Here is a 23,976-nt window from a genome sequence, read left to right on the forward strand (position 1 = left end):
TGGGTAAGGTAAATAATTTGACTAATAATCATTCTTAGCTAATGAGCCAATAAAAAGTTCATTTGTAGATGGTGGATTTCAAAATACGGATCCAAAGCTGATGTTTGTATTCCAAATCCTTTATTCCATAAACATTTAAAAAGGTATTATATTTTCCAGCATACACCGCCGACACGTGTTTCGTCTTTTTAAAAGACTTTTTCAAGGCAAACGAAAGTTGTTGTAAAAGGTTCTACTAAGGCAAATCCTATCTCGCAGCCAATGTTTTGGAGAAATCGTTGGTCACATACTATATCTGCCTCCAAAGGTGGTAAGCCCGGAAGACGCAGTTAGAATAATCACGCTCTTTTCCCATGTATTCTTATGCGAGGCATCAAATGTAGTTCACCTTCACAGTCCGTAATAGTGGGGATTGTCTTGATTGGTTCAGCTGTCTTGCTGCGTGGAGGTTGGTTCTTTCTTTTATATTTGGTTAGTCGACCATAATAAGTCTTCTGAATAACGCCGCGAGGAGTCACATGGTGCTGGGCTAACCTGCCGCCGGAGCCGTCGAACCGTGATCCCCAGATCTCAGCGTCAGTCGCCCTGGCCGTGGCGCCACACCTCTCCCTATTTTTATCTGTTTCAACTTGGGCCTGTTTCATTTTATGGTATTTCAGCCTATATTTGGTGAGTACTGCATTTCAGGCCAGCAGTTTTACACATTTGAGTTCTTATTCATTTGATCTGTGACAAATCTGTTTCGTTGACTGTGAGGAGTGCTCCCTGGATGATCCTAGCTGCATCTCTGATGAGGCCCACAATGTACTTAGCTGTTTTTCCCATGGTGTCCCTGTGTTGTCCTAGGTGTGGGACTCAGTAGCCCATATTTGCCTTAATTGTTATGTTTTAAAGACTTGTATACACTGCTTTATACAACCGACAGGCAGCTTCAAAGGTCTGGGTGCAACGCCATGGACCACGCCAAAAATGCCAGTACCTAAAGGACGGCTTTCTTTAAAAAAACAGTGTTCGTGGCATATGGGCCGCAGATTACACACTGTGCATAGATCGCCACCTAGTGTTGGGCCCGGATGTTTGCAGTTGTTTTTGTCCTGAAAAGTCTTTGGAAGTCACGGGATAGGCGACTCCTCCTTTGGACAATAGTGCGCAAGGGCATCGGCTCCATCCTTAAATTGTTTTTTTCCGCCACCGGGCTCGGATGTGTCTCCTGCGCTCCGTGTTGGAACCGATTTTCCTCTGGCGCGCAATTACTCACCAGCATCGACGGTATTGTTTCAAACGCGTTTCCAATCAACACTACTCTTCAAATCCAAAGTCTTCAATTCCGGTCGTCGACGAAGGCCTTCGGGCCTACCTAGGCCTCATCTTCTAGCTCATGGAAAAGACGCCATTTAAAAAGTGTCCTCGATGTGGGTCGAAGTTTCCCCACACTGATCTCCATGAGGTGTGCAACCTTTGCCTCTCACCGGAGCACGAGGCCAGAGACTGTTCCGCTTGTGCCTCTTTCCGCTCCAAGAAGACGATCCGGGACCGACGAGCTCGAAGAACAATGGCTCGCTCGTCAGCTTCGATCCCAGACGATATCTTTGAAGAGGGCGTCGACGTCCCAGAGCAACAGCAGGAACATGGTGTCGACAGTAACTCCGAGGCTGAAGATTCAGACGCCGAGGACATCACTCCGGCACAGAGGGTCCTAAGTAAGAACGTCGACCCGGACCCTTCCTCGACACCTTCTTAAGAGGCTACAGTCACACTCTCGCCCTCTGGCCCGGATGCACACCGAGCCACTGCTTCCCATGCCCCGCCTTCGAGCTCGGCAAAGAAGCCTAATAGACCTTTAGGCGACTCGGCCTCGAGTCAGCCTACCCCTAGTCCCGGCGCACACTTACCGGCACCGAAAAAGAAAGCATCGTCTTCCTCCACGCCAGCTGCTTCCACATCTAAGCACTCGGTTATATACGTTGTGCACTAGATGCAGCAAATACTACTTCAAGGGCAATTAATACCAGTGTCCTGTTGCGCAGACATGCTTGGTTACGCATTTCAGGTTTTAAAACTGAAGTACAAAGTGCCATCCTCAACCAACCCTTTGATGACCAACACTTATTTGGTCCTAATGTGGACGTGTCTCTCGAAAAAATGAAAAAAGATACAAACACAGCTAAATCTATGGGAGCCTTGCAGTCGCAACCTCCCAGACGCTCCTTTTGCTGCTCATCTTACAGAGGCACCACCAGGGGATACTCCTCAGACAGTCCCTCTACTTTTTACAAAGCCCCTACACAATCCACCTACAATAGGGGCTACCAAAGAGGTGGTTACAGAGGTAACAACAATAAGGGCAGAGGGAAAACCAACAACTCCCGCTCTGCCTCCACCCCTGCATAATGACTTCCCTCCCCTTCCCCCAACACATTCCACTCCAGTTGGGGGAAGACTACAACAATTCCTACCAGTCTGGACTAACATCACATCAGACAGGTGGGTGCAACAAATAATTCAGTCCGGTTACGGTCTCGAACTAACATCTACCCCCCAAACATACCACTCAAACAGCGTCCAATGTCACAGGAACATTTGATACTACTCAGGCAAGAGGTAACATCCCTCTTACAAAAGAACGCAATAGAATTGGTTCCATTGCATCAGCAAAACATAGGAGTTTACTACCTGTACTTTCTAATTCCAAAAAAGGATGGCTCTCTAAGGCCCATTCTCGACCTCAGACCACAGAACCTGTACATACAATCATACCACTTCCATATGGTCACACTCCAGCAGGTTCGTCCTCTCCTTTTACAAAACGACTTCCTTGCCACTATAAATCTCAAGGACGCATATTTCCATATTTCCATTCACACAGCTCACAGAAAGTATCTCAGATTTGTACTAGACAATCAGCACTATCAATTCAAAGTACTCCCATTCGGGGTCACAACAGCACCAAGTGTGTTTGCCAAGTGCCTTGCAGTAGTCGCAGCGCACATAATAAGACCGCATATTCCCGTATTTCCATATCACGATGACTGGCTCATAAAAGCCAGCTCATACAGTCAGTGTGTACAACACACTCACACCGCCATCCAATTACTCCACGACTTGGGGTTTACAGTAAACCATGCCATGTCCCACCTGCATCCCTCCCATGTACAACAATAGCTAGGTGCCACAGTAAACACCTCCACAGCGCTAGCTTATCCTTCTCCTGCCAGGATAACAAATATGCAAACTCTTCTAACCAAATTCCAACCCCAACACTCTTCCAGCTCGAGTGTTCATGCAACTCATAGGAAAGATGGCCTCCTGCATATTCATAGTGCCTTATGCAAGACTACAGATGCGTCCTCTTCAAGAGTGCCTAGCACGACAATGGAACCAGGCTCAGGGTCAATTAACAGACCTAGTGTTGGAAGGTGGTGGAACGCACTGCTCTCTGCAATGGTGGAACACCAAAAACCTTTCCAAAGGGCGACCGTTCCTAGAGCCAGTTCCTCAAATAGTCATGACAGCGGAGACATCGCTCTTCGGCTGGGGAGCCCACCTACTGCAGCACAACAGCAAGGAAGGTTGACACCGCAACAAAAGTTACTCCACATCAACCACCTGGAGTTACTAGCCATTTTTCTAGCCCCAAAAGCACACATCGGGCAAAGCTGTCTTAGTTCGCACGGACAATATGACAGCCATGTACTACATAAACAAACAAGGAGGGACACACTCTCTGCAACTCTCTCAGTTAGTGCAGCAGATATGGAGATGGTCTATACCTCTGAACATCTTCCTCTTAGCCCAACATGTTCCAGGGGTACAAAACACCATGGCTGATCTGCTGAGCCGACAGACACAACAGATCCACGAGTGGGAACGTCATCCACAAGATTTCCACCCGTTCTTTCAGATGTGAGGACAACCTCAGATAGACCTCTTTGCCACCCACGAAAACACCAAATGCCCAAGCTTCGCCGCCAGGTATCCACACCCGCTGTCCAAAGGCAATGCGATATGGATGAACTGGTCTGGCAAATTTGCGTGCGCATTTCCACCTCTCCCACTGCTTCCACTAGTGGTGCGCAAACTTCAGCAACATTCCCTCACTCTCATTCTAGTTGCTCCAACTTGGGCCAGACAACCGTGGTACACCACACTGCTGCAACTTTCTGTGGTACCGCACCAAAAGTTACGCCTATCTCCACGCTTCCTAACCCAGAACCATGGAGAGATCAGACACCCGGACCCAGCTCAGCTCAACCTAGCGATCTGGCACCTGAAGTCCTAGAGTTCGGTTATCTTAACCTTCCTCCAGACTGTATGAACGTCATTAAAGAAGCTAGACGTCCCCTAGAGCATGTTATGCAGCCAAGTGGAAACGTTTTGTAATATACTGCCATAACAACAACATCATTCCTCTAGATGTGTCTATTCAACACATCATAGGATACATATTACACTTACAAAGATGTAACCTAGCGTACACCTCTATTAGACTGCATCTTGCTGCCATTGCAGCATACCTACAAAATAGACAACATCTATCACTCTTTAGAGTACCTGCCATAAAGGCTTTTATGGAGGGCCTCAAAAGAATAATTCCTCCCAGAGCACCACCTTCACCGGTGTGGAATTTAAACATTGTTCTCACGCGGTTAATGGGACCTCCATTTGAACCTTTACATAAATGTGAGTTGTAATTCTTAACCTGGGAAAGTTGCTTTCCTAGTAGCTATTACCTCTCTAAGAAGAGTTAGTGTGCTACAAGCATTAACCATTCAAGAACCTTTTCTGCAAATGTATCATAATAAGGTTGTTTTCTGTACCAATCCTAAATTCCTTCCAAACGTCATTTCACCCTTCCATCTCAATCAATCTGTAGAGCTGCCAGTATTCTTTTTGCAGCCACAGAGTCGCAGAAATAGCTTGTCATATTCTAGATGTCAAAAGAGCATTGCTTTACTACATTGAAAGAACACAATCCTTTCGTAAAAGCAAACAACTTTTTGTGGCTTTCTCACCACCACACAAAGGTAACCCCATATCAAAATCGGGGATAGCTAGGTGGACTGTCAAATGTATACAAATTTGCTTCCACAAAGCTAAACGAACATTATCTATTCCTCCTAAAGCCCACACTACTAGAAAGATAGGGGCTTCAATGGCATTTTTAGGGAACATTCCCCTAGATGACATATGTAGAGCAGCCACATGGTCTACACCGCATACATTCACAAAACACTATTGTGTAGATGTGCGAACCAAACAACAAGCTACTGTGGGCCAGGCTGTACTCAAAACACTGTTTCAAACTACAGCAACAGATACGGGTGGTCGCCGCTAAGAGTGGGTACTGCTATACATTCTATGCACAGTGTGTAATCTGCAGCTCATATGCCTCGAATGGAAAATGCTACTTACCAGTATACATCTGTTCTTGGCATGTAGAGCTGCAGAGTTGCACACTCCCACCCACCTCCCCTTATCTGTTCCAGTATTATCTTAATTAGATACAGTTTACATGAGCATCCTTCCTGTTTCTTACAAACTCCATTATTTCCTTACTGGCGAAAAAACGATCTAAGGATGGAGCTGATGCCCCTGCGCACTATTGTCCAAACGAGGAGTCACCTATCCCGTGACTTCCAAAGACTTTTCAGGACAACAACAACTGCAAACATCCGGGCCCAACACTAGGTGGCGATATATGCACAGTGTGTAACTCTGCAGCTCTACATGCCAAGAACAGATGCATACTGGTACGTAGCAATTTCCTTCTCTAAAGATAAGGTGGTGCTCAAAAGTCTGGCAGTCCAAGCACATTCCAGAATGAAGCACCATAAACTACAGAAGTTGTCAGACTTGATGGCATCCAGACAGAGTAAGCCTCATCTGAGCCAGTACTCTGAGGTGTCTCTTGGGGCAGTATCGTCTGAAGACTGGTTGTAGATATTGGGATCTTTTGTCTTTACAGCACTATGGTTTAGACAGAATCTTAAACTACGCTCGCAGTTTCACAGGAAGCCAAGAATGATGAGCCACCCTGGCACTTTATTTAGCCTAACATCGAATAGCACTGTTTGGTAACTTTTGTGGCCTGTAAAGCTATGCAGCAGGTCATTTACGTAGTCCATGATAAATGAAACCATGATCCTAATGAGCTCAGCTGTATTTGAAATGTTCTGATATGGGAAGATGTTTTGGCTTTGTCGACCAGTAGAGCCTGTATTGATTTAGATGCTGCTTCTTGTAGGTCTGTAATAACCTAGCTGTGTCTCCCAGTAGGCCAAGTATTACCTTATCTGGGCCTCAGTTGGTTTTGTATTGCTCCACCTCTGCTTTGTTTCGTCCAGCTCTGTTTCCCAGTAGAGCTTGCTCAGCCCTGGCTGTGTAGAGTAACTTAGTAGGGAATGTAGTTGCTCCAGTCTACAACCAGGGTTAAATCTTCTAACTGCTGTTTTCTGTGATGCACATTTGTCAGCACGTGCCACTCCGGGATTTTAACAATATGATGTAAGAATACAGCAAATATTGGATGGGGTATTAGCCCCTGTTGTGCCTGGTAGTGTCTGGCACTTTTGGTTAACTATTTATATGACATCCAAATCAAAAATGGTCTTCTGGCCATGAAGGAGGACAGGCAATCTCGCCTGTAAATGCTTTATGGATCTATTGTACGTCTACATGCTTTGCATTCTTCTTCCATCTATTGACTTCATTTGTTATATTCTAATGAAATCTGTCAGGGAACGAAAGAGGGGGGAGAGCCTATTACCAGAGCTTGGCTCGTGACGTGGACAGTAATTCCTGAATCTTTGGCTTTCCTGCCTAATTTACAGAGTTCTTTTGCCCCGTCACGAATCTCTCCTCTTTGTCCTTTTAGACATCAACGTAGAAAGTTTGGGAAAACTTAGCAGAGGGACCGGTTGGTCCCATGTCCTGTGTGACACCCTCAGTCAGTCCTTGCTTTTCAGCAACAGCACTTTACATGCTGGCACATTAATTTCCATATCAACAATGCCACAAAGTAAATGGACAGTCTGTCAAATACACATGCTTTTGGCTTAAAACCCAGGACTGGCTGAAGGTTGTCAACAGGATAGAGATTCACATGGCAGTTATGCATTTGGTTATGACTTGTTGTATATTGGTTTATTTAAAACACTTTTTTTCGAAACTGCAGTGGGTTGAAATCTTGAAAACACTCTCTTTAAACATTTTCCCTGTATTTGCTGAAGATGTTAATAAAAGATTTGTTTGCCATGTGATGTTGATGCAGAGATTTGTGATGCCAGATAATCTAACCAGTTATCTTTAAAACTAAGCAGATTATCAAGCAGGCTAAGTAGGTGTGGTGGGTTCTATGACTGTTACTCTATACTAATCCATGTTGATGTCTCTAAAATTGGTTTGATTCAGGCAATTTTGTACATTGGTGTTAAAGGGAAGAATTTTATGTTGATGTTGAGAGACATGAGTGGATAATGGTTAGACACTGAAGCACAGGTGAACTCATCTTGCAGTAAGAAAGGCTTCACCGACTCCAGTGTTAGTACTGAGAATAGTCTTGAAATTGCAGACCTCACGGGCTAGACTTCTGAGAAATTTGTGATTATTAATAAAAAATTAGGTGACGCAAGGAAAAATCCTCCAGGCATGCTTGCTTCAGAAACATTTTAAATTATTTGTCTGCATTAGACAGTTAGTGGGGGGGTTATTGTAAGCCATTATTGGGGCTTTGGCTCTTAAAAGTTATCAACCCTTACAGTGATGTCAGCACTTAAAAGAGCAGTGGTTCATACATTAGCGGAGGTAAATAATGATAGAGCTCAGCAGAAGCTCCATGCAAGGGCTTTCTAATAAGGACTTAAGAACAACCACCATATACTTTGTGTCTGTATAGTATATTGTTACCGAACCAGCAAAGTCTGTGACTTTGACTTCAGTATAAGTTAAAGCTGTAGCTGTCAGATGAGGGGAAAAAAATCCCGGTTCCTGCTTTGCCTCAGTACATAAAGGGATAATAGGCTTCTTCCGATCCCTGTACCTACGTACAAAGGAATGCTATACATTGAAATGTGGGATTATCTTCTATAAGGTGAGCAGCAAAGAGTAGCGGACATCATGCAAGAAGCGAAAACAAAAGTCAAAACAAGTTAATGAAGGTCTACAAATCAAGAAACAATGGTGTCTGGAGTATCACTACAGAGATATGCATGGTACACAATCTCTGAAATCAGATCTGACATTTAGGTCCATGCCAGTGGTTTTCCATCCTCCCTAATGCATGCCAAGAAGGTTTTTTGGGTCCCAAACAGTAGTGTTCACTTAATTCTCGGATCATGAAGTTATACTTACCAGTTGTGTGGAGAGGAGAAACAGCCAGGTGTCCACTCAACCCCTTCCTCACATCCAGCGGAGGGAGAGCCCAATTTGGAATCTTCAGTCAGTCATGCCAGAGGCCGACTGTCCCTAATTCATGAACTGCTTCAGGCATCCACCCCTTCTATGCTGCACACTCAAAAGACACCTATAGTTTGTACACTTTGGGTGCTCATTATTTGCTACCTTAGGACACACCATATGTAACAAAATCATGCATATAGCGGTGATAATGTACATGGCTAAAGTAAAGCGAATGACAACCCAAACATATTTTTGAGTTTAGATATATGTATATATACATTCACACACGCACACAAACTCAAATGGATTCCTTACAATGAAAAACAAGCCTGCATTCCAGCAGGAATCAGTGCTATCAATGTATTTAATTGCGATGTATTTACTCAGGAAGATTCCTCGGGTGATCTTGTAGTGTAGTTTCTATTATCCCAATAGGCTCTGCGCATTGGAATAATACCTTCAATAGTATAGGCCTAGACCAGACGTTAACTAGGTCTTCTACTGTCGATATTAGACTTAAAGTTTTGGGTTTGCCAGCTAGCTCAGAGTTCACTAGAAACTTTCTCGAATAGGCAAGGAGGAGTTGAACCTCCCTGGATAGACAAGAAGGGATTTAGTTTCTGACAACCATAGAACATGACAACTTTGCTCTCCCCTAATCAAGAGTGTATCTCTAGAGTCGTGTGAAAACAAAAGACAACTTATTTTACTCAGTCAGTACGTGCATTCTTAGTCTCACCAGATTGTAGAGAAAAGGAAGAGACGGGCGTGTTCAATAAAAGATGGTATTTATTGATCAGTCTCTTTTCTCATACAAGAGAAATGAATTGATAATATCGCAATACTTATGGTTAAGTAAAGTGCATACAATAAAAGCAGAAGTATAAAATAATACTGTAAAAACATTTATATGGTTTCTAAGCCATAAGGTGGTTTAAAATGGATAAAATAGATACATACACATATACATTTGACTAATCGTACTCAACTGGTGTTTCTAACTACGCCTACCCCAGTGTACCTGACCTAAGCCTAATAAGTGGGCGGGAATAGAAAGTAGCAGTTTAAGTTAAGTTTGTTTTGCCAAGTGACTGACTCAAGAATTCTCTGCAAGGGGTTATTCAGTTCTGTACCTGGAATTTAGGATGAATGAGGGATGGTATCTCTCGTCTCTGGTCTCGATATTCCAGGCTGCCTGCGAGGGCTACCCGGAAGCGCCGGAGCTGGATTTCTCGGCAGGAGAAAGCAGCGTCTCGTTCTCAGCGCGTCAGGAAGGCGGGGCTGCGCCAGCGGGGTCTGCTCTGCTCTGGGCTTCGGCAAGTCTGGCTGCTCCGATCTCGTCACCACCGCGTGTGTTTGCTTAAGGCAATACCGGTAATATTTATACCTGTAAGGTGCCGAGATTGACTTAAGGATGGACATAGATACGTCAATAAGGGTGTCATACGAGCTGGTCGTTAGCACATTCTTTTGCTGAAGTTCTCGGTGAAATCAAAACAATGGCCGCAGGGTTTTTCCCAGGTTGTCATAGGTTTGATTTGTTTTGAGAACTCCGTATGCCTTATCAGGGGCTGGAGGAATATCGCTTGTCTAATTGGATTGCAAGCGTTATGACCTAATCAGATAACACGTTCCTGTGCCGTAGTGTGGCTTCATCAGATAACGGTTTCTGCATCATGGGATGGCTGCTAGTTAACTTGTTAACCAGAACAGGGTCAGGACTAGGGGGATCGATACAGAACCTATAGGAATACATCACACCCACTCCACGCTAACTATGGCCATATTTACGAATCTAGGCATAGTAAAAACATACTGTAGAGTATCGTGTATACCTTACCACCCCAAAATACATATAATGCATTTCGAAATTATCTAATATACGGAAAAAGCAGTCACATGTATTATATGCACTCACGCCGTAGAATAATGCTAAAGTAATCACGCATATGTATACACTATTGCTAAGTTGTATATGAGAATTTACACATGAAATGGCTCTTAATACAGAAAAAAAAGTTCGAGACCATTTCATCACAGAAGAAACATAATTATGAACATACCAGCGGGCAGCTAATGTCTATAAAGTTTCTGAAAATAGAAATTTTAGTTCTCTAAGAATAGTTCTTACTTTAAGCAGATGATTAGTGTCCCGAAAAATAATTTGGGGCTGCTGAAAAAATTGCTGTCCGTGAACTGGAGGGGAAATTGTTCATGTAATTTTATCATTAAAGTTGAAGGCCAAATTCAGGGTGTTGGGAACGCCGTGTGCTAGCTTGCTCAAAAGTCTCTATTTCTGCTCTGGTGAGAACATCATATCATTTAGACTGTCGAAAAAGCTGTCAACAGCTTCCTGGGAGAGTTCCACTAACTCGGAAAAAGGTGTAACCATGCATTCGTGCGCATGATTGTCTCCATTGACGTTTTGATTAGTATTGCTGCCAGAAGGTCGTACCTGATTGATGCTGCTTTCATCTTGAACTTCACTACCCCTTAATCGTAGTGGTGAAGTTTCCACGAATGCCGTCATCAGGATTGGTAGCCGTTGAGGGCAGCACAAAGCATGAGCCTTTATCGGACTCAACAATGTTTCTGCATCCATTGGCGCATCCGATTGTAGCGTCAGACAGGTGTCCAACACGCATTCTTCTCCGCACAGCAAGCACCTTAATACAGGTAAAACACATCGATGCCACATTGGTCGAAATGAAAGAAACCAAGTCATGTTCAGGTCTCTAAGCCGGGATAGTCCCAGGATTTTTGATATCCGGTCCCGGTATCCAATGGCTCGGATTGTTTCTTCCCTTGTCGCAGGTGTTTTGTCTGTGACACGGTTTGCCATAACGAAATATAAGGACTAAGAATAGGATTCCTGCAATTAGTCCCAAAATGAGGGGAAGTCCGCCAAAAATCGAATGGACGAAATCTGGAAAAATACCCAGTATGGCTTTGAATGGTGTTAATGCCATTGAACATACTGTCTTAAATACTTTTGAGACTCCACTGGTATCAGAAATATTTAAGATTTCATTCAGGATTTCTGCGAAATGTATGGGGGAATTAGTTGATAACAATGAGTGAATCTCTGCAGTCGTCCTTGCGACTAGGAGATCATACGTTTCTTTTGATGACGTGAGTCTGGTCGGCGTCTGAAGAAGCACTGTTTTCATTCTGCTTAAAGTATCTATTCGAATAGAAGTAATTTTCAAGTTAGGCCATGCCCTTGCCTCCCTGTCTGGAAAGGAGCTGGGGAACAATAAGCGTCCACAGCACTTGACCTTCGCAGTCGTAGTTACGAGATAAGGAGTCCTGGGCATAAGACTACAACATCTGCGATCCACAATTAGAATGTAACTCCCATTATAGAGTCTTTGAAAAAATGGTTCTATCTCTGTTGCAGGTGTGCCTAGCTGGTGACATGAAAGGTTATTTGAGTTCCCTTCACAGGCTCCATGCAAACTAATTCCGTTACACAGAAGTGTACCGCTTAGTGACATCGCACAATTATTGCCACTAAGAAACACTTTCTGTCCTTTATTACTGACACATGCATGTGAATAGGGCAAATTCCATGTTGTCTTAATGTACCCTTTTCCCAATTTTTCGTACATGCCAGCCTGTATATATTTTTGGCAGTATTGAAACCTGAAGGTTGATATAGGAATATTAATTATCCCATGTATTATCCATTCACTGACCGGTCGTTCTGACATTGTCACTGGTAATCTCTCGAGTTTCTCAATGCTCAGGATTGTATAATCAGCACCCTTCTGTGCCATACTGATTTGTTTATCAGTAAGGTTAAAGATATTGAATAGTGACGTTGTGTTGATTAAACGCCAAGGCACATAGCCTGAACGCAGATTTTGTAACGTCCAGCCAAGCTGTACAATAGAACGCAATTGAGACTGACCGTGTTGTAACAACAGTAAGTCTTGCGATATTATGTCGATTGCTGAAGACACAATGCTGTCCAAAGAAAAAATTCTGGAGGACAGAGTCATTAACCCATTGTCCACTACAGAAAGTGATTTTTCCAAATTAATACGGTCAATTTCCCGTATACTTTCTGCTGTCTCAATTTGAGTCACCTTCCAGGCCTCGTTGTAAGCTGCATATACAGAGGCTGCTATGAAGCGTTTTTGACGCTGTTTGCGTGGTCCCATAATGAAATCACGCAAGTCAGCACCATCAGTAAGTAAAGTTAGGTGTTGCTTAATTTTTGTCAGTGTGGAAGTTTGTAGCCATTGAAGGCAGAGTTTGCCCACACTGTAGGTGGTTATTATCCCTGGGTGTTGTCTTTGGGAATATCTAGGGTCTGGCCTGGTCAATGTGAACCCCTGTGTTTTGTTCAGGAATCTATCTTGACAGTTATTAGTATCTGTGGGCCAGATTAACCATTGTTTCCAATCAGGATGTGTTCTGTTTTGGTTTAATACATAGTTTACGTCTATCTCTTCATCTGTAGAGCTATTGCTGTTTATAGTTGGATTTGGAATAGACGGTTTATTTAAGTCTTTGATTTTGGCTAGGCCAAGACAGGTAGTTTGTTGAACAGTGTCATTCAAAAATATAATTTGTTCTGGGATCATGCAGGCTCTAAACAATGATTCTATACCTTGTACTTGCCATTCTTTTGTACCCCAAACACTTTTTACTTCAACATTTTTGTCCCAATAATCAAAACCAAAAGTATTCATTTGTTCAAAAAATGAGTCTGAATATATCAATTTCGTGTTTGTTAGCATGGTCTTTGTCCCTGTCTTATTTGACAATTTGAAATAAAATGTTTCAGCATTACTTGTGTTGAATCCTGAAAAGTATGAATATTTGTCATAAAAGGTTTGTGAGCTTCCTTTTGGAGGGGTTGCACAATGTTCCCATTGATTATAATTTAAAACATTTCTAGGTTGTGCCGATTTATGTAAAAAATGGTTACCATAGTGGTTGTAACAGTACATACTATCATAATTAGTCGAACCCTGCAAATAATCATGTTTGGTAAATTTAGCAGACATCACTAAGTCAGACATCATATTATTTATACTTTCAAAGTCCCAATCATCAGCAAATGAGCTTGGTTTTACAAAGTCACTCAATGAGATCTTGATTTGGTGTGGATATTTCAGGATTTCAACCGGACCATAAATTTCGTAGTCAGTATTGTCCCATGCTACCCCACCCGGTATAGGATTGGCTGTGAAGTTGACTGAAGAAAGTTCTCTTTTCTCGATGTGTGAAGATGTGTGTGGTTTGAGGATCAAGTTGATTTTCTTACTTGCTGTGTCCATTTTAGCATATTTTCCCTCAATGAAGCGTCCCAAAGTTAGTACCATGATGAGCCAAAGTATGAGGATAAATGCACCAAAGCCCACCCAAAATTCAATCCATGGAGAAATTAGATATGTTTCTTTCAGATGTTTCAAAAGTTCTTTAGCTTTATCTTTAAAGGTTTTTGTTGATGGCTGTGTTTTTGATTCACTGAAGTCTTCAGAGGAATCATCGAAGTTTATGAAGTAGCCGGATGCAGTTCTGTCAATTGTTCCAATTGCTTCAGGATTACTGTTTCTTGCATATTCGTTTGTTACTTCATTGTAGGTTGGTGTGTCTCTACTAAATGTTTTTATTTGGGTTTTCAGAGGTTTAAGTTCCATTGCATTGTTGCACAGTCCTTGTTGTTCTTCTGTAGGCGTTTCGAATGTGATTAGCCTCTTAGATTGAACCTCTGTGTTTGTAGCAAATCTTGGTGTTCTACTACTTATCGGGAGTCCACTTGGCCTACTGTTTGTTATCGGCCACATGATTGTGGTTTTACCAGGTCGATGGATACAACTCGGTTCTCCTTTTTACCAGCAAGCGGCGGTAGTACAACCGATCTTGTCCCGTTGATAGACAAGACAGGAACTGCTTTTCTGTAAGAAGGCCCAAATTCCTTCTTTACCGCGATCTTTTCTCTGACTAGATCCCCGACTTTTGGAATCCAGACAGGTCTTGCTGGGACAGGTGGTGGTTCTTCAGTGGTTGTTGGCTGCTGTTTCAACTTTATGTTTCTCAGGTCTTTTCTTGTTTTGTTTAAGTCCTGCAAAATAGCCAAACGATCTTTGATATCAAAGCATTTTTCCTTTACCACTGAAGTCTGACTGTCAAGATCTAAGACTAACATCCTAGTTCCAAACAATAATTCGTACGGACTGAATCCCTTCAGAGAATTTCTTGGCAGGTTGTTTAGACTACGTTGGACACTTATTAGATGTTTGACCCACCCAGCTCCCGAACCTAATACCTTTGCTGTTATAGATTGCTTTATGTCACGTTTTTTTCTTTCTACAATTCTGTTCCCCTCAGGGTGAAATGGACAAGAGTACCGCAATGCAATGCCCATGCTGGTCATGGCCTCCTTATAAGCTCGAGAGCTAAAAGCAGGACCCTGGTCAGAATGCAGCATGCCAATTGCGTATGTGCCGATAAAGACTCGCAAATCTTTTATAACAGTTCTGGCGTCAGCCGAGCGCTGGGGCCACATCCATATGAATCTCGTGCATGAATCCACTGCGACCAGGATATATTTATAGTTACCATCCCTTTGTAAGGGTCCACAGTGGTCCAGATAAACACAGGCTAATGGTTTATCTGAGATTAGAAGGGGCGTCTGCGCTGGTCGTCTCACCGTTGATACTTTCATTCTTTGACATATTTAACATTCTAAAACATAGTTCCTTGTTTGTCTTCTCATTTGTGGCCACCAGTATCTCTGTTTTAACAATGATACTGTGGCTGAGGCGCCAGCATGTACAGAAGCGAGCCCTTCGTGTGCCGCTATTATTAGTCCTAACCTATGTTCCATGTTTGGAATTGCCCTATCCCCCACTCCAGGGATTCGAGCAAAAGGAACATTGTTTGCATCAGTTATGTATGAGTATTTTACTGGAAAGCCTTTCGGGAGTGTTTCTATCGAATCCTTTTCTGTAGCGCTGACAGCCTGTAATATCTCGCTGTCTATTTTTGTTTTTGACCGTGTGATGGCAGCTACGGAAGCTGTTTGCACAGCTGCCTTCGCGGCCTCATCAGCCAATGAATTCCCTGCAACGTGAACGCCATCACGTTGATGACTCAGTGTATGTATCACGTGAGTCTTTGGTAGTTCTTTTTGTAAAAGAACTACTTGTTCCCAGAGCATTTTATGCTTGATTGTGCCTCCTTTTGCATCCTTAAAACCATTCTGAAGCCAGATCTGCAAGTATTCATTGTAAGACTGAACGCAATAATACGAATCGCACACTATGAGTGTGGGGAATTCTCGATCGGTATTTTCAAGCGCCATCTTAAATGCCAGTAGTTCAGCTCGCTGAGCTGTACAATCTCCCAGAGATTGTGTTTTGGTGATAGCTGGTTTAAATTTCCCTTCGTGCCAGCGACCTTTAACAATCGCGCACGCAGCACTGTAAGCTTGTTTACCCCCCACTGCGGGTTGTGCTGATCCGTCTGTATATATTATACAGCCGTAATGATCTAGAGGCAGAATTTCGGTCGGCGGAGGACATTCAAATTCGTATTGGAGAAATTCTTGTGTTTTTAAGTTGGGATCAAATTCGTATACCACGTCTGTTGCAGCAAGAGAATTAGCCCATTGTATCCATCTCAGATGGAGCGCTTTAGCATTTGGAATGCTTGCTTTTGTTACAGCCTCTAGGGCTGGTATCGGTGTTACGATTATTATTCGTTTACCTTGTGCCAGGGCTCGTTCTTTCGCTATAGCTGTCTGTGTTGCAGTTAGAATTTTTTCCGTTGGGCTAAATTTCATTTCAGCTTTAGTGTACAAGTGTGATTTGAATGCAATTGGTACCTTTTCTCCCTCATTAGAGGTCAGGTATGTGAATCCGCATCTTCCTGGGATGACTCGAATCACAAGATTGCGTGTGTTATCACGTGTTTCTAATTTTGTTTTTATTAACATGTCTGTTTGTAAGGATCTCAGAATTTCTGTGTGTATTTGAGTCCAATTGGTTCTTTTAAAATCTGGTTTTATTAGATCATAAAGGGGCTTGACCCTTTCTGCGTAATTTGCAATGTATGTTCTTCCTAAATTTAGGAAGCCTAGAATTGACTGTAGGTTTTTTAGTGTTCTAGGTGCTTGGAGTACGGCACATTTCTCTAGGAAATTGTCAGCCAGGCTTTTGCCTTCACTTGATAATTCATATCCTAAGAACAGGACTGTTAGATGGGCAATTCTGGATTTTTTAAAGTTGAATTTGTAACCCTCTGCTGCGAACCCAAGTATTATGGTGTTCACTCTCTTCAAGTGAGTATCCAAGTCATCATCTGTTAGGTATATGTCGTCGACATAAGATAATGCTTCGTCATCATATGTTTGTAGTAACTCTGTTACTCTCGCTGAGAATAATCCTGGGCTGTTCTTGAACCCCTGGGGTAACCGACAGAATTGTTTTTGAGCGCCATTTATTGAGAACGCAGACAAGTATCTGCTCTCTGGTGCTATATTTTGACAAAAGAATCCATTAGAGATGTCTAATGTTGTTTTGTATTTTTTGCGCATTATGTTATTCATTAGTGCCGCACTATGCGAGTTTTGCACTGCAAAAGTTTTGCAACATGAGTTAAGGTGTCTGTAATCCAAAACTAGACGATATGAATTGTCTGGTTTGGAGACAGGAAACAAAGGGTTGTTCATTTGTGAGGTGCAAGTTTCAATCACCCCCTGGTATTCTAGTTGATCTAGGATTTCTTTTACCTGTTTTTTAGCTTCTTGCTTAATTGGGTACTGTCTTTGTGCAGTAGGTTGTGTTTTTAACTGGATTTTGTGAGGAGGAGAGTCCTCATCCCATCCTACGTGATTTTTATATAAAGCAGGAGCTTGAGCTACTGCCCACTTTCTAGCAAGTGTGTATTTTTTATGAATTGGGATATGATTTGAGAAGGCAGGCATAATTATTTCTTCGCCATGAGGGCAGTCCCTGACAAACTCTGGTGGCCAGTCTTTTTCAGCTAGAAGGATGTCATAGCCCTTGGAGAGATTATCCCAAAATAGTCCCCTTATTTTTCTAGTCTTATCCCCTTCTATACGTAAAGTTATTTCATATATTTTGTGAGGTTTGCTAACTCTGGTGTCTGCAGTTTCCACTTGAAGGTATTCATTCGTGTCCACTGTCTCCAGATGATTCATAAGGACTTTGCGAGCTATGCTCACTTCTGCTGCGCTGTCTAGCATTGTCTGAGCCCATTCTCCGTTTTTCAGTTGTGTCCTCAGTATTCTCGGCATTGTTAACTACTTTAATACTGGCTACCTTCTTTTTTGGAAATTGTAATTTCTTTTTTAGATGAGCAGGTTCCTTGTCTTTGGACTTGGCGTGCTCTTCTCTTTGTTCTGATCGTCCTCTTCTTTCCGATTTCTGCGAGGAAGTCTGAAAAGATTGAGAGGGGCGTGTATCAATTTCTTGATATCTATCAGGTTTCTTTATATTATCCCTATTTCTAAGGTTGTATTTTTTCCCAGAGGGCTCACTTTGGGGAGACCTGTGTCCTTGGTTTGGAGATTTTTCTCTCCACCGAGGAGACCTTCCTCTGGACTGGAATTTCTTTTCTTTAGGATTGGATTGTTTGTTTCCATCCCAGCTCTTTTTTGTGATGTTAAATTATTATTAAAAAATACTTTTTCAGGACTTTCAATCAGTCGGGGTTTTACTGGTATTCCACCTAAACTATCTCTACCTAGTTCCTCATAGGATTTTTCTATAATTCTGGCAATTTCAGCTGGTTGGTCTGCTATATCTGTTTCTTTTAACCTTTGGCGGATCGCCACGTTTGCTGCTTCTCCCTTTATGTTGGCTAATAGTATTGCCGAGACCTGCTTGAAGTCTTTTAGTAATTTCATACCAAGAGTTAAAGCGGGTTCTGGACCGTATTCATCTTGAATTTGTTTTAGCACATCTGGTATTACCGAGATGGATGGAACACCATGCGTTTTTGTGTAAATGGAAGCAAAGACTGTACCCCAAGTGTCGCAGTCCTCCACGTGTGGTGCGATTCCCATTGGAAGACAGATAGTCAGAATCCTGTGTTTTTCCAACGGGGTGGTGTCTGGAAACACCGCCTCTATTTGGGTGATTTTTTGTGCTAACCAGAATGGTATTTGTTCCCGTTTAGCTGGTACTTTACCTAGGCAGGATTGTATGTTCTGTGGTGTAATTTTATTTGTGTTCCCCTGATGAGGGGTCAGCTGTGGAATTTTAATTGCTGGTTGGATTGTTGAAGTCCGCATTACATATTGGACTAATTGTCTATGTACTTTTATTAATTGTTTTAGTTGTATTAAAAGGTTTGCTGCAGACATCCCATCGATGTCTGGATGTGGTGTGTATCCGGCTAGGACCGGCCACGTTGCTCCTGGTCTACCTAATGGACCGAGCCTGGTGATGTGATTATTATGTTTTAGGGCGCCATTAAACAAGAGCAGGTGCTCTTGAAATTTAAGTGGTACTTCCACCTCCTCGAAAGGAGTGTACTCATTAGGAGGTTCCTCTGTTTTGTAATAGTGGAAGACCTTTGTTACAGCGTTTGCTGCTGGAAAGTGTATCCATGAATAGAACACCTCTGTCTGCCGATATTCGTGTGCCTCTATTACGAATATGACTGTGCCACCTCTAGGTGTCAGTCCATTTTCTATAAGTTTTAAAGTTATAGATTTTCTTATGTTGACCGCGATGAGTATTATATTCGGGTCTGTTTCTTGCATAGTAATATCAGCTGCTACGAGTTCAGCTGCTATTCTAGCTGCCTCTCTTTCTCCTTCGCTGTCTGACATTTTACTGTCCAGAAGGTTATTCCGTTTGTTTGCAGATCAGGTTTCTTATGGAGACAAAGATTAGATGCACAATATTTTGGAACAGTGTATCCTTCAACGTTGACTAAACCAAGAACCATACATAGGAGTTTCCTCCTGCGAGGTTTGGCGGATATGACCTTTCACCCACTCCAGACGTCTTTGGAGTATTATGGGAAAAAAGGGGTCTGAGTGAAAAAGCACGACTGAGTTACTCTAATGTCTTGCGTTAGTTTTATCGCCTTTCCAAACGTTTGGGCGCCATGTAGTGTAGTTCCTATTATCCCAATAGGCTCTGCGCATTGGAATAATACCTTCAATAGTATAGGCCTAGACCAGACGTTAACTAGGTCTTCTACTGTCGATATTAGACTTAAAGTTTTGGGTTTGCCAGCTAGCTCAGAGTTCACTAGAAACTTTCTCGAATAGGCAAGGAGGAGTTGAACCTCCCTGGATAGACAAGAAGGGATTTAGTTTCTGACAACCATAGAACATGACAACTTTGCTCTCCCCTAATCAAGAGTGTATCTCTAGAGTCGTGTGAAAACAAAAGACAACTTATTTTACTCAGTCAGTACGTGCATTCTTAGTCTCACCAGATTGTAGAGAAAAGGAAGAGACGGGCGTGTTCAATAAAAGATGGTATTTATTGATCAGTCTCTTTTCTCATACAAGAGAAATGAATTGATATTATCGCAATACTTATGGTTAAGTAAAGTGCATACAATAAAAGCAGAAGTATAAAATAATACTGTAAAAACATTTATATGGTTTCTAAGCCATAAGGTGGTTTAAAATGGATAAAATAGATACATACACATATACATTTGACTAATCGTACTCAACTGGTGTTTCTAACTACGCCTACCCCAGTGTACCTGACCTAAGCCTAATACGTGGGCGGGAATAGAAAGTAGCAGTTTAAGTTAAGTTTGTTTTGCCAAGTGACTGACTCAAGAATTCTCTGCAAGGGGTTATTCAGTTCTGTACCTGGAATTTAGGATGAATGAGGGATGGTATCTCTCGTCTCTGGTCTCGATATTCCAGGCTGCCTGCGAGGGCTACCCGGAAGCGCCGGAGCTGGATTTCTCGGCAGGAGAAAGCAGCGTCTCGTTCTCAGCGCGTCAGGAAGGCGGGGCTGCGCCAGCGGGGTCTGCTCTGCTCTGGGCTTCGGCAAGTCTGGCTGCTCCAATCTCGTCACCACCGCGTGTGTTTGCTTAAGGCAATACCGGTAATATTTATACCTGTAAGGTGCCGAGATTGACGTAAGGATGGACATAGATACGTCAATAAGGATGTCATACGAGCTGGTCGTTAGCACATTCTTTTGCTGAAGTTCTCGGTGAAATCAAAACAATGGCCGCAGGGTTTTTCCCAGGTTGTCATAGGTTTGATTTGTTTTGAGAACTCCGTATGCCTTATCAGGGGCTGGAGGAATATCGCTTGTCTAATTGGATTGCAAGCGTTATGACCTAATCAGATAACACGTTCCTGTGCCGTAGTGTGGCTTCATCAGATAACGGTTTCTGCATCCTGGGATGGCTGCTAGTTAACTTGTTAACCAGAACAGGGTCAGGAATAGGGGGATCGATACAGAACCTATAGGAATACATCACAATCTTGCAGCAAGTAAAAATAATAAACATAAAGAAGGGACCAAGGCATGGATACAGATGGTCATGCTGATACAGGGGGCTCCAGATTATGGAACATAGGACTATCCTAAACTGTCTAGGTCTCATCCAATGTGAGCACCCTCTCTTCCATGTTAAGGCCTGTCGGGTGTTTGATTCCCACTTCTATGATGTACTGGGACTCCAGTTTTCTGATCTGGCTCTCTCTGTCACCTTATCTTCTAGATGTTAGTATTCTGTGTATACCCAAAACATGATAAAAGATTGCTCCTAGGATTATGATGTTCGGAGAAATGTCTTGAGACACGATAAGTAAAATCTCTATTTTTGATGGCTCTTGTGTTCTGACATCCGTTTATTGGGTGGAAAAATGAGGCTGCTTACATAATTAAATCCACAGGGACTCACCAGTACATAAAGTAATAGGAGGTCCATTTAGGGACTTATTTATCAGCTTAATCTGCCTCTATACAGTGTCATTGTGTTTAATGTTAATGCTATTCTTGCACTTCGGGAATTCCTTCACTGAACTTATCCAGTTTTACAGCGTACTATGCAATTTTCTGCCATCTAGTTGCTGAGTCCGGAACTCTCCTCTTGTATAGTAGTCCCTTCTCCGCCTTTTTTGTTGTTGGTCCTAGACGGTCTCCACCCTTTGGTGCTTGTTCCAGCCTCCCCTGACGGATGTCATCCCCGGAAGTCCCCACACGTAGTCACCATCTTCAGATTCTTCTTTTTCCTCCATTGGGTCGGAATGCATTGTTGAAGTTATCTAATCACCATGGGGAAGAAGAGTAAGTAAAACATGATTTTGTTGATGATAATTGAGAAGATTATCGCCATAACCAGTAAGGGAGAGTTACCCAGGGATTCCACCAAATTGCACCGAAAAAATATCGAAGTGAAACTTGTGTTCAGCGAAGGATGGAGAATGCTTGGACAGAACGTTCCTTGCTCTGCGTGAGATGGAGAACACATCTTTCCCTTTCTGTCCAGAGTGCCCTTATAAGTTCGCCGCAAGGAACAACCACCAGGTGTGTAACCTTTGCTGTACGAGAGACCACAAGACCGACACCTGCGAAGCGTGCACAGAGTTCAAACCAAACATGCCGAAGGAATTCAATAAACAAAGGCAGGCTCACTGCACAATGCAGGGGCAGAAGGAAACAGGTTCGCGCCAAGATCTTGGACTGCCTAGCAAAGAATAGAATACCGTTGCTAAAGAAGAAGTGGAAGGAGAGGGCTCAGAGCACACATGTAACGCTGAAAAAGATGGGAGCGGTCAAGCCCAAAGCTTCGGACTCTACACCACATAAGACTGCCTCAGTGCTGAACCTCATGCCAACCAAAAGGAAGTTGAGTCAAAAAGAACCCCTCAGGTTCTATACAAAGGATACTGCCGGTGGAAGAGCCTCGGAGAAGACACCAGTGGCGAAAAAAGAGCTAGAAAAAGACAAGACGATGGCAGCTCAGGCGAAAGCAGCTGAAACTTCAACGCCGAAAAAGAGAACATGACCACAACGGACACTAAAGAACGCACCCTCAAAACCAAGCACAGGAAAAGACCGCTTGAAGCCCAAATGGCCCTAATCGTTCAAAAGAAATTGTTGATGCCTCCCTCCGGGAATTTTCAAAAACATTTGAAACTTGCTCCGGAAACCAAGCTGGATGAGAAAGACTCTGGGGAGCGTGAACCCTCTTTGACGCTAGAGCCACAGGAAGAGAAGGAACAAGAGCTCTTCTATGAAGAGGACCCAGAGGTACAGGGTCTGTTGCCAGGACATCAAGAGGTCAGAAGGCATTGAACAGTGGCGAGACCTCAAGGCCGATTCACCTGAGGAAGCCGTAGACACTTATCCATCGAAGTAATCACCCCGAATGTCATTGCCATGTACAACCCACTGGTTAAGAAGGCGGCAAAGCAGTTCGGGGTCCAACTGGACGAAGAGAAGTCACAGACATGCTTCCTTCTAGAGACCAAAAAATGTGGGTGCTAACCTGCACACCTGTTTTGTGGAGCACTAATGAAATGTGGCGGCAAGATCATAGTCTATTATCTTCATTCATTAAGTCTTGTATTATTTTTGCTTTGTTCCAGCTGGTGGCTACAAACACTTTGAAAGTATATGAACAGAATTCTACAATATTTACATGTTTTTCTCCTGATGAAGGGTCGTACCCGAAATGCATCGGGTCTTTGTTAAACATTTTGCCTATGTCAAAAGTTGCAGACTTAACAGAAGGGTCGTACCCGAAATGCATCGGGTCTTTGTTAAACATTTTGCCTATGTCAAAAGTTGCAGACTTAACATAAGATTTGCACATTTTGTTTATGTTGTGATTGCATCTAGGTCAATGTTCAATTGACATAACTATGTTAAAGAAGACTGTTTAATTCATAACAATTATGAAATGAATAAAATGGGGATGTCATTGATCACATGAAAAAGATTTTTTATTAGCGATACTGTTATATCATAGGAAGAAACCCTAGGGACATCACAAAAGTGCACTGAGTGACAGGTACAGAGTTTTCCCCACCTTGCATTACACTCCTTCTAGAGACCATCACAGAACAAAAGTAATTTCCTTCCGATGCTTTAGAGCATCCTGAACCAGGGGAGAGTGGCGTTTAAAGAGCTAGCAACCTGCAAGGCAGTGACACCCCAGGTCGAGAAAAAATACAAATATTCCTCTAAGGACCAGCGCTTAATTTGAGTCTGTGTTTGGCACCTGCACTTAATTGTCAGCACCAGCTCTTATGACAGTCTGCGACATGGTGGTGCTGTCTGCCTAATTTAAATAAGACCACAACAACAGCTGTTTAATAATTCAATATATATTAGCAATGACTAATACCTGCCACCCAAGCCATTCTTATAGCTTGGGGGGCTGGAATAGTATTGTCACACATGTAAGAGTGTGATGGTTAGTAGTTGTGGTCATTGGCAGTGCAGGCAGGGGCAATGAATGGTGCAAGCTGCAGTGTCCGCCTGACAAGAGCCCTGGCACTTAATTATTCTTTTTTTACTTTTACAAATTAAGCACTGCTAAGGCCCAGCATACATTCAGGCCAATGTGGCGGCAGGTTCCATCATTGTAGGCACC

The 23,976-nt window shown here is 42.9% G+C and overlaps 1 protein-coding gene across 1 annotated transcript in view; it reads left to right on the top strand.

The window, feature by feature from the left end:
* ADCY6 (adenylate cyclase 6) overlaps positions 1 to 23,976 on the top strand; it is a 506,430-nt gene that overhangs the window by 343,045 nt on the left and 139,409 nt on the right. The window lies entirely within an intron of this gene.

The sequence above is a fragment of the Lissotriton helveticus genome, chromosome 1_1, assembly GCF_964261635.1.
Source record: "Lissotriton helveticus chromosome 1_1, aLisHel1.1, whole genome shotgun sequence".
NCBI lineage: Eukaryota > Metazoa > Chordata > Amphibia > Caudata > Salamandridae > Lissotriton > Lissotriton helveticus.